This window comes from Spea bombifrons, chromosome 1 (genome assembly GCF_027358695.1).
Source record: "Spea bombifrons isolate aSpeBom1 chromosome 1, aSpeBom1.2.pri, whole genome shotgun sequence".
Taxonomy (NCBI): domain Eukaryota; kingdom Metazoa; phylum Chordata; class Amphibia; order Anura; family Pelobatidae; genus Spea; species Spea bombifrons.
The window spans coordinates 163741365-163753421 of NC_071087.1; positions in this window are offsets into that span (position 1 = coordinate 163741365).

Sequence of the window (12057 nt, forward strand, 5' to 3'; positions counted from 1 at the left end):
GTATAAAGCATATCGGGGAGGCAGAGTGGCATATAGGAGGGCATAAGGCTTTTCTGGAGGCAGAGTGCCCCATGATATGCCTTTTAACCCCCTTTTTGCCACTCTGCCTCCAGGAATGCCTTATACCCCCTATATGCCGCTCTGTCCCATGATATGCCTTTTGACCCCTATATGGCAGAGTGGCATACAGGGGGTTAAAAGGCATATCATGGGACAGAGTGGCATATAGGGGGTATAAGGCATTTCTGGAGGCAGAGTGGCATATAGGGGGTTAGAAGGCATATCAGGGGGGCAGAGTGGCAAGCCTGGGGGCAGATGTGCATAACTCGGGTAGGTTGGCAAATAAAAGGAAAAAAAAAACATATCTCAATCATAGCTTATATTAAATATGAAAAAAATAGTCTACATGAATTAATAAAGAAACAAAAGTTTCTTACCAGAATATCGTGAAGAATAATGTGATCACTGTTTTGTTCCACTGAACTTTTTCATCTAAAATGCAGTAGTAAATGTTTTGATCCCATTATGTGTAATGTATTTCATTTATTAGGGCCTTTTAAAACTTTTGCTTTCTGGCATTTTAATACAAATAATGAGATAAAAAGAATGGCGAATAGTGTGAGTCGGGTATGTATAAGGGGTGCGTGTGGTTAAAGAGCGCGACCGTGAGATAAACTATATGGGGCTGGTCTCCAAATTTTTCCAGGGCTGCTTTTCAGTCCCAGTCCGGCCCTGCCGGTAAGTGTGTGTGTGTGGGGGGGGCGACGACAGGAGGATCCAGGTCCCCTGCAGCGGTGCGGGGGATCTGGATCTTAGTCTCCTAATCAGACCTCTATTTGAGGTCTGATTAGAAGACGACCCCGATTATAAGACGAGGGGTATTTTTCAGAGCATTTGCTCTGAAAAAAACCTCGTCTTATAATCGAGCAAATACGGTAATATTAGTATGAATGCATTATGACATCGAGGCTCTTTCGCGGACGGATCATGGAAGCCCTCGTTTTATCTCGGACGTCGATACAAACCGCCACGTTTTGAAAAGTAATTATCTGAAGGGTTTCCGCCGGTTTCTGCGTCTCAGTTATTTACCCAAGGGCAGCGTTAATCAGAATGTCTCACTTCTTATCTCTCGGGAGGCGCGCGGTGCCGGTGCTTTGTGACGATAACCTTGGGAGAGGTTATAATGCGCTCTGTGGCCGTTATCTGGCGCGTTTAAACTGTGTTTTTTAATCCCACCTGGTTTATTAGAGCCAGGGGGGTCTGTGACGGCCTAATGACCCGAAACACGGGCGCTAAACATGATATTCTTTAACACGGGCGCCAAACCTGATATTCTTGAACCCGCGCCGACCAGTCCAACTCTGAAGGCTGTAGAAAGAAAGTCCATGGATAAAGCCTAGAAATGATCCAGTTTGATGTGACAATTTTAAGGGTTGGTGGGTAAATCAGAAGACAAAGATCACATGATGCTCGTTACACAGAGGATGATCAACGTTATAGACATGCGCGTTCTTTAATCCATTAATAAAATAATCAAGAGATGGAGTCCACGTTTCAAATAGCCAGAGGCATCATTTTGTCTTAGGGGGTGTGGTTAGAGGTGTGGTCGGGGTGGGGTTATTTGTGTAACTGGGTGGGGCATTTAGAAGAAGAATATTGACCCCTTTTAGGCTTTTAGGGCAGTAGAACCCTGCGATACCCTCATACCCAGCAAACATTCTGACCTCCTAGAAAAGAGGGGCATCAGGGGAGGAGAGAGGGGTATTGGGGGGAGAAAGGGGCATCAGGGGAGAAGAGAGGGGCATCAGGGGGGAGAGAGTGGTATTGGGGGGGGAGGGGCGTCAGGGGAGGAGAGAGTGTAAAGGGAGAAAGGCAGAGGCATAGAAAAGGAGAGAGAGGAGTCAGGAGGAAAGAAGGGTGTCAAAAGATGTAAGAGGGACACAATGGAGGAAAGAAGGACATCAGGAGGAGGGGGAGAGGCACCGGGACTTGTGGCCAAACAAAACGTGGACACCTCAGAGGTACTTATTTTCCCACTAATTCAGCCCAAATAAATGTATTCGCTGGATGTTTTTATAGCGGCTGATGTGAGAATACTCAAGCACCGCGCTAATTGGAGCAATTAAGATGTACAGAGTTCAACACAATTATCAGAGGTGCTTAGTAAGTGAAATAAATAATGGAGTTTATTAGCCCAAAACAATGGAGGCGCCCTGACAGGAGGAGACACCTCGGAGTCAGTAATTAACGCTGACGCTCTGATTGGGCGGCTCATTTTACGTTTGAAGGGGGGGTTAATTCCGCAATTGACTTAAGCAAATTAATTCTTGACATTTTTTTTAATGAGAAATAATATTTTGCAACATTTTTGTAAAAATCCAAAAGACATCAGGCTGCGAGTGCATGAAAATGAAATAAAAAATATGAATTCTGATCCACAATTTCTCACAAATTCACTGAAGCATCTCGCATTAGTCGAGTTAAATTTTCATAAAAAATAAGCAACGTCAATTTTCCTTCCATGGAGAATAGGGGTTCCTGGGGACCCCTGTTTATTTATTGTTTATTTGAATGTGGGGGCCTTTCCTTTGTGAGGTTAAAGCGAGGACGCGCAGGTTTTCATTTAACTCGCAAGTTTTCTTCCGAAATGTGCAAAAAGTTAAAGTTACGTACATTTACAAACATTTTGCTAAATAAGAATCAACGAAACTAAATATTTTGGCAAACGCCGCAAAGTGGCGCCCCCCCCCATTAGAAGAGAGGGGGTAAAAAGGTTTACATAGCCATCCTGTTACTTTAATTACCCCCCCCCCACCTTACTGTGTGTGAAAATAGGGGCAAATCTTTGATAATAAGGGGTCATAGGGCCTCCTTATTTCCTTTGTAAAATGTATTTATGTAGGGGTGGTGATTTTGCAGGTTTCAGGCGAGGACATGCGAGTTCGCATCCTCCGATTGTATCCGTCCTTTCTCTAAGGACAATTCCTCCATCTCGCGCTTTGTTCCGTTGAATTAATTATAATAAGAATTCACAACAGGCGTCCAGAGATTATTTGAAAACTATGTGTCAACGAGATAAACAAAGCCTCCTCCATTATTTATCCTCCTTCCGCGACTTTCCCTTTCACGGTTTAATTGTCTTCTGAGACTTGCTGAGCGGGCCGGTTTTATTTGATTGAGTCGCTAATAGGAGAAGCAGTAAATACGCCGCCGCGGCGTTATTCATTAGAGCCCGGGACTGCTGATTTAAGCCTCCGCGTTATAATTAATAGAGCGAGTCCGATGTACGGTCACCATTTTGTTGAAATAACCTCTGGAACGCGGTCGTTGTATTACAGGATTATACGGCTGTCTCGGTGTACGAAGACGCTATATCTTTGTACTTTTAATAATGATATATTCAGCCCTTCATCAGGATAATGTCCGCCCCGTCCTTCTCGGTAATTACACATTAAGGGATAGTAAACCTCGGCTTTGTTGCGCTGTCTGTACGCCTTGGGTCCCGTTAGTTATTAGGAGAGCTCGGGAACCTCGCCCCGGAGCGCTGCAGAGATTCCCACGATGGAGGGCAGCAAACACGGCGCTGGGAGAACCCAGAAAAGAAGAGAAAATAAACGCCCGGAAATCACGGAATCCTGCTTGGGGCAAATTCCAGAAAAAATTCCTCCATACGGGGCGCTCTCTGTAACTCTCCGCAGCTACCCCTCTGACGCTCGCCCACTCTCTTGTTTAAGGGGGGCTATGGTCGATTGGGAGCTCTTGGGTCGGGTAACTATCCTGGATAATAACTGATTAGAAGTTAGAAATGTAAAATTGCGGAAAGAAGAAATGTTCTAATTCTCATGTAGGAAAAAAAAAAAAAAGAATATGTATATATTCTATATAATGTATAGAAAATTATGTCCAGAACTCCAGTTTCTACCAGTTTTTGACAATTTTCTGCTACGGGAAAAGAAAATTAAAAAAATCTTAATAATGTATATATTTTTTTTACCGTTATAGGAATAGTAGATTCTGTTTCCGCAGAGACATAGGGCGGATATTTGAATGTATCTCGCCTCTCCCCTATAGTCGGTTCAATAGGTGGCCGTGTACTCTAGTACTTTATTAAAATTACATAAAATATAATTTTTTCCAGGAAATTAGCAACGGACAACTGTTTTCTTTGAATGTATAGATTCGGGAGGATTCAGCTGTCACCCCGGGGAACTGGAGCTTCTCCCGCGGACTTCCCAGGAATGCTAAAAACCCACCTAAAGTTTACGATCTATCCTCCCTCACCCTGTATCCAGAAGAGATCTCCGGCTTCTCCATATCCCCCTCGCTACACTCAAACCATCCTCACCCAAGTGGCCGCTCTCCTCCTGTCTCATCCCCCTCAACCTTCTAGTAGAGTGTAAGCTCCCAGAACCAGGGCCCTCTTCTCCTTCCGTGTGAATTTTAAAGTTATTGTTCCTTTTCACTCCTCTATTGCCGCAGCGCCACGGAACCTGCACTTTTTTTTTTCTTACTGAATAGTTTTCAGACGTTTTCTGTCGCCGCCGGTTGGCGGATTTCGCACTTCTGAAGGTGTTAATGAAGCGCGCTTCCTATTTAACCCTTCTGTACTAACGTACGATCCTGTAACTAACCTTCAAACAATGGAGCTTTGGATTAGAAAGGGTTAATTGGTTACACCACATCCTTTTATCCGACGTCTCCGTCCAGGTAGTTCGTAGAGCATGAAAATTGATTGAAAATCTGTGCCGGTAAATTTATAAATTTAGAACGATTTAAATTTGGAAATTCTCTCTTTCCTTTTTTTTCCCATGAAATTCGTCTGTGAAGGGAGCTGCGAGGCGTGCGATTTGCTGATTTGCATATAAAAGCCAATTAATGTTTATTCGCTTTCTATGGCATTGTGCTACGGGATATGTCGCGGGGTACGCTGCTGTGATTAACTTTATCTTTAATTCACAAAACCATGTGCTACAAATGTTATTTGGAGTAAATAGAAATGATATCGTTGTCATTTATCCCCATGATTTATTTATTTTACCAAACACTAAGTTAATTTAACTGAAAAATCTGAAATTAGAAAAACCTAATGTACAAAAATGAATTTAGAATTTTTTTACCATTTTTTAATGTGAGACAATTTCACCAAACTAACAGACTAATCGAGAAGATGCCGTCCTGGATTTCAGCCTCTACGTCCGGGAGCCTCCTTGGTGGATCATGACTATGGGAGGTTGGGTTGTAGGGAGGCTTGGTTTGCTCCTGGTGGGTAAAATACAGTTTTTTTAGAACTGGGTATGGAACCGGGACCAGAGGACAGATCTGTAGGTCAAGAAACCAACTACCAGGACCCAGAAGCTCTCCATGGTAAATCCCACGACTTCCCAGGAATGCTGCCCTAGGCACGGGTCTTTGATTTTGCCCTTGTTGTCTATGACGACCTTGGACTGAGGTTATCATAGATTCTTTGGGAGGAATAAGGCACAGCTCTGCTCATCAGGTGTCCCATCTGCGGAGCTTCTTTTAGTCGGCATGGTAGGTATGTGTTCCTCATCAATGGTGAGAAGATATCTTAGCTCAGGTCACGTCCTTGGCCACAGCTGCTAAATGTAGCCTTTAATAACCGAACCCCTGAGGCTCGTGTAACATGGTCTTCGTTTTTCTCGATGCGGGCAACCATTGTCCGTGTGCTGTGAACGCTTCTGTATGTGATGACTGATGAGGTTAACCTTCCCCGATCATTCTACTTTATCCATTTGCCACCTGCCCCTGGCTCCTACTGCCCTGTCCTGGCATAATTTTATTTATTTTTTCTTTTCTTGTAGCCCATGCTTCCCAATCATCCATGATTCAAAATTACGAAGGCCACCGTGAGAACCAGATCCCCAATCTTCCTCTTCTGAGGCTGTACTCCCTACATCGGGACTTGAAGCCCGTTCCTTCACTCCAAAGCTGAAGCCCGCTGAAGTCTTCAGGGAGGTTTGACAGCCAAAAACCACAGTCCACCCCCCCCCCAAAAAAAAGGGTCTTCAGGAACCTGGATCCTGGTGGATTCTTCATCTAATCACATGGAAGATGCAGTGTATGATCCTCCTTATAGCTTCTTATTATGCTGGCTTTTAGAAGATTTTCCATTTGGTTTCTCCTGGTATGTATCGGGGGGGGGGTTATTGTGGATTAAACAACGTCCAGGACTTCATCGCTTTCTTCCCGTTATGTAAATATAAGTTTTTCTACGAGTGCAGCGGGATTGTGGGGGTTCGCATGCCCTGCACATGCTCTACATCCCCGGATTCCCAGGTCTCCGGATCCAGGCGAATAAATGAAATGGTTTCCAAGTCTTTACCGCCGAAGCTCTGCTCTTTATGAGAAGTCACTTAGTTTAATTTTTACGAGCAGGAAACTGAGTTTAAAAGGAGCCTTGGGTTTCCCACTTTTAAAAAGCAAAAGGTTTCCAATCCTTCCTCCAAATGTCAGCGGCTCGCCCTAACGATAAACAGGAGCCGCTTTCATTAGAATCTCAATGATTTCTCCCTAAAGGCTCGCGGGGAGCCCGGGGGCCACGAGAGGCCGATTTCTATGCATTACGAAGAGGACAGCATTCCGCATTTGATAATCTTTCTTGTCAGATAACCTGATTTTTCTTATTGACTTTTTTTTCTGCTTTCAGGCTATAAATCCTCAAATGCTTCTTTTTATCGCATTCTTTGTATTCTATTAAATTAATAAAAGAAGGATCATACCCATGAAAAAAAAATATATTCTTCTTGAGGAAAATGGAAGATAAACCATGAATTAGATTATCCGAAGCTGAGAATTCGAAAAAAAAATAAAAAAAATGTGAAACTCGCAAAACCTGATTTAGGAAAAAATACTAATGGAGAATCATAGAGACATGAATTTTATAGCAGAGGGTAATTTCATTAAATGTAACCCCCCTACCTCTGAGAATGTGATGGGGGATGAGCATGACTTGTGGTCAGTATTCCCTTCCAGGGCTATTTAATAACACTACACTGCGCAAAGGGGAAAGAAGAGGGGCAATAGTTAACCCAGCCTTGGTTAATGAGGAGTCCTGGGGACCCTCATTTTGTTTTTAAAACTATTTTTATTTTTAATCTCTAATGTAGCAGCAGAGAGGTTATTTTAGGAGTTACAGGCGAGGAAATGCAAGCTGACATTGACCTCACATGTCCTTGCACTTCATTCACAAAATTGCAGGTCCTCGCATCCCCTCAAAAACCTACGCATGTTTAAATACCCTCACTGTATTACCCTCTACCACTTCTGTGCCGGGGGTAGGATGTAATGCAACCACCAATCACTGCCCATGGGGGGCCATTAAACAGAAACACTTAGAGGCTGCATCGCCTATCAATTAATGATTTTTTACTAAACCAGCGCAATCTTGTTTTTATTTTTAATCTTTAATGTAACAAGAATACAATTTTGAACAAAAAATAAAGAATTATTAATGTTTAGAAGAGTCTTAGACGAGACCAGCAACTGATTTGAGTCTTTACAGCAGGAGAACTAGACGGGGCCGGACGGGGCCGGATAGGGCCGATCTGCCAGCAGGTTCTGTTCCTATGTTTCATCTATTTCTTAGTATGACACATGTTACAAACGTGATATTTTAAGGTTGCCATAATACATTAGCCACAGGCAGATATCCGGATAGCACGACCGGGAAGGGATAGCTTACATTTTAGCAGGATATAGCACAGCAACAACAGGGTTAATACTGAATACAATGTTACCCCTTAATCTTTTTTTTATATCTTTCTCCAAATCAAATTCCTTCTCGTTCTTTGATGCTTAGGAAGCCGGGAGTCCAACGGCACAGAGCGCCAATAAAAAACGCATTAGCATGAGAATGGCACAGGGCCCAGTCACGGGTTAAACATGCTAAGATCACGCCGCACCAACCAACCGGGAGGGGAGGTCCGGAGCATGCGGGGGTCCGGTTAGCCAAGATACACAATGAAAAAGGACTAAATGAACCGCAAGGAACGGCTTCGTGGTTTGGAAAAGACTGGAGGTGGTTTTAGTTAAAGCAGATAAATAAAAGGATGGATCTCACCCGCTAACAGCGCTATCCTGAACACGGCGCTTGGCGCAGAAGTTACCGGAAAGCATATCGCCAAATGACCAGGGCATTTATTACCCCGTTTAATGTATAAAGCCGTTCCCTGCTGTTTCTATACACATTATCGGGGCTTTTAGGGCCGTAGAACCCTGCGATACCCTCATACCCAGCAAAACATTCTCACCTCCTAGAAAAGAGGGGGAGGAGAGAGGGGCATCAGAGGAGGAGGAGGAGAGAGGGGCATCGGGGGAGGAAAGGGGAGCACCAGGGAGGAGGAGAGGGGAGCACAGGGGAGGAAAGAGAGGCATTAGGTTATGAAAGATGGTCATGGGGATTTGGGGTTTAGAGAGGGACTGGTCCAGGCCACTTGCCAGGTATGTCCCTACAAGTATAAATCAAGCGCTGGCTATTGCCACAATACTGTAGAACCAAGTAAAGCGTCCTCACTCCTGCAGATTTATTTCCTGATTTATCGGAGAACGTACCGGATACTCGGGGGTTTATTTTGCGTTTAATATGCAGAGCAGATCGCTCGATGCCACCGAGAGCTTCAGGAAGACAGACGCGGAGAATAACATATGGAGGTGCCACGGGAGAAGCTGTGACTGAGAGAGCCGTTAGACTAGCTGCCTCCGGCATATGGCGTGTCTGGCAAACCCCCCCCCCTCCTGAGGGCAATACTATAAATTAACCCCCCCTATAAAAAAAAAGAAAAGGAAGTCCCCCTTCCAGGGATTTTAAATGTAAAAAAAGAGGTTATTTGGCATTACGAAAAAAATGAGATGAAAGCGCAGTTATTAATCTGCATGTGGAGCTTTAAAAACTGCCAGCAAATGTATGGATCAAATGTGTTCGAATCGCAATAAAAAGAGACAACGGTCCAAAAAACTCGTTCATTCTAACTTAGAACATCCTTTACTATAATAATAACCTATTTATCTATTTTTAATAATTATTCTAGAAACAGTGAAAGCAGGGCCACGGATTGCACTGCAGCTCTGGAGCTGCAGCTTCTCCTAAAGTGATTACATTATTATTTCTATTTTTTTATTATTAAAGTACTTTTGATCTCTTCAACGATGAGGCCACATGGCCTGTTACAGACATTTATAATATATGGAAATCGATCGTACGCCTATTGGCCTTCAGTCCACCAATAAGGGTTGATGGGGGAGGGGTGGGAAGGGTGTTATATATATATTGTTATTTTAAAATAAATTTGATTTATTTACTTTTTTGAAAGTATTTGTTCTGAAATACTAATTGCTATATTTATTGAAAAATAATAAAATAAATGAAAATATCACAAAGCCTCTATTCTGCCGGAAAAAAAAAAATACATTTCAGTTCAATTCTCCTAAGATGAAATTGCGTAAAAATGATAAAGTTCGGGCTAACGAGGCCCGGCGAAGGAAATCCGAGAAGAGATTATGACATTGTGCGGTATACAGAAGCGGAACGGCTCCTTCTCCCCGACACCTTGACAGACAGAAATGTAATTTACTATTTTGTGTGTTGCCTTGCGTAGTGAAAGAGACCTTTAAATACTCGTGTCTCCCGGCTGTGAAATTACCTGGATGACACGGCGCAAAGACTGACGATTTAAGTTGGATTTTGGGTAATTGGTACCTTTCAGAGCGGGTTTTTTTTATTTGTATTCTCCGGGAGCGTTTCTCTGCATGGCGCGTTGTTTAGCGATGCGGCGTCACGTACCGCGAGGACGTCTGTAGTTACACAGATTATTAGTTGGAAGAGAAGACAAAAATTCACGGCTCCTCTGAGAGAAATCGCGTCTATTTTCTTACTTCTCTATTAGAAATCCTGAAATGTACTTTTTACGATAATAACCGACTTTTAATCCCAAAGCGCACACCGGTTACCGTGGATCCCGTTCTATTATTCCGCTCCGCCTCATGTTTCAAGCGGCGCCGCTGGGACCGAAAAGTTACGTTTTTGTTTTTTTGGAAACTTCCTTTCCAAGGAAAGATTTTGACGTCCAGCAAATGTTAAAACTAGAGGGTCAGAGGCTGAGATGGAATGGAAAGAAGTTTTACTTTACCGAGAGGGTGGTGGATAGGTGGAACAGCCTCCCAGCAGAAGTGGTAGAGGGTAATACAGTGAGGAGATTAAACACGCATGGGATAGACATACGGCTCCTGAATCTAAGACGAGACCAACGACTGATTAAGGTTTGAGTCTTTACAGCAGGAGAAACAGGTGACTAGAAGGGGGCCGAATGGGGGCCGATCTGCCAGCAAATTCTATGAAACGTTTCTTACTCATCTAAATATATTTCCCCCGGGGGGAATAACTGGTTATATGTAATCATCAGGATGAGGGGTATTTAAAAGGCTACTTTCTGAGGGCCCCCGAGTGAGAGGGCTCCCAGTCCTTCCAGCCCTAAATATAATTGGCTTTCAATAAGGATTTATGGGGGCTGCTAAAAGCACCTTTTTCTTTCATTTCTTTATTTCAGCAATAATTAAAATGAAATGTGGAGTAATTAGTTAATTACTAGACTTGTGCATTCAGATTCAACAAAATCTGCCAATTTCATTCATTCGTACGAATGTCCAAAAACAAGGAGGGATCCCAACAGAACAAACAGAAGCGAAGCAGAGAGCTCTGGGTTTTTATTTGGATTTCGTTGCTTTTTCACTCTCTCTCAAACTCTCTCATTCGCACTCTCTCTCATTCGCACTCTCTCTCAAACTCTCTCATTCGCACTCTCTCTCATTCGCACTCTCTCTCAAACTCTCATTCGCACTCTCTCTCAAACTCTCTCATTCGCACTCTGTCTCAAACTCTCTCATTTGCACTCTCTCAAACTCTCTCATTCGCACTCTCTCTCAAACTCTCTCATTTGCACTCTCTCTCAAACTCTCTCATTCGCACTCTCTCTCAAACTCTCTCATTCGCACTCTCTCTCAAACTCTCTCATTCGCACTCTCTCTCAAACTCTCTCATTCACACTCTCTCTCAAACTCTCTCATTTGCACTCTCTCTCAAACTCTCTCATTCGCACTCTCTCTCAAACTCTCTCATTCGCACTCTCTCTCAAACTCTCTCATTCTCGCGCTCTCTACCTTCTCTGCTAACCGTGTCCCGTCTCTTTTTCCGCAGCTCCACTTCTTCTCTTGCCTCTTTTTGTTCTTCCGTCCTCTTTCTTCGTCCGCTTCTCCCAGGTATCAGCTTTGTTAACCAGGCCTCCCAGAGCACCAACAGGCCAGAATATTGCAGACAAATTCCCAGAGAAACAAAAGCGTTAACAGAGCTAATACTGGGGAGAAGCGGATGAAAAAAGAAGAGAGAAGAAAGAAGACGAATAAGAAGAGGCAAGAGAGAAAGCCTATGGAGTCACCCTCAGCCTCAGTAACTGGGATTGCATATCTCCCCGTGATTCATCTCTGCCTAGAGTAAGCCCAGCCCATGAGGAACACAAAGCTCTCCATGTTGCCACAAATGATAATTATAAATAGGGATAAATAAAGTTGATCATTTTGCAGGGATATTTAAAATAAAGCTAAAAATGGTTCTTTTTTATTGCTGCTGAAATGTGAATGAACATTCGAGCCGTTGGCGTGGCTTATGTTGAGTTGCGTCGGTAAGGTTTACCCTTTAACTTGACTGACAACTTGATATTTAATGAAAAAAACCTTAAAACCAATACACAGATGGTATAGGAGCCCACATTTAATCTCCAAATGTGATAAAAATACTTCTATATTATGCTGGCGTTGTGGGAGAAAAGATGGTACTATGTACCATATGTGGTGGGAATGTGAGGAGCTAGAAAACTTTATCACAAACGTATTTAAGATTATAAGGGAAATGTTAAATGTAGACATTAATCCATCACCCCAAACATTTCTATTCCATATTGGTCTAACTAAATTACAAAAACTACAAAAAAAATGTACTGGCTCCATTAGCCCTGGCCAGTAAACTTGTTATAGCAAGAAATTGGAAGA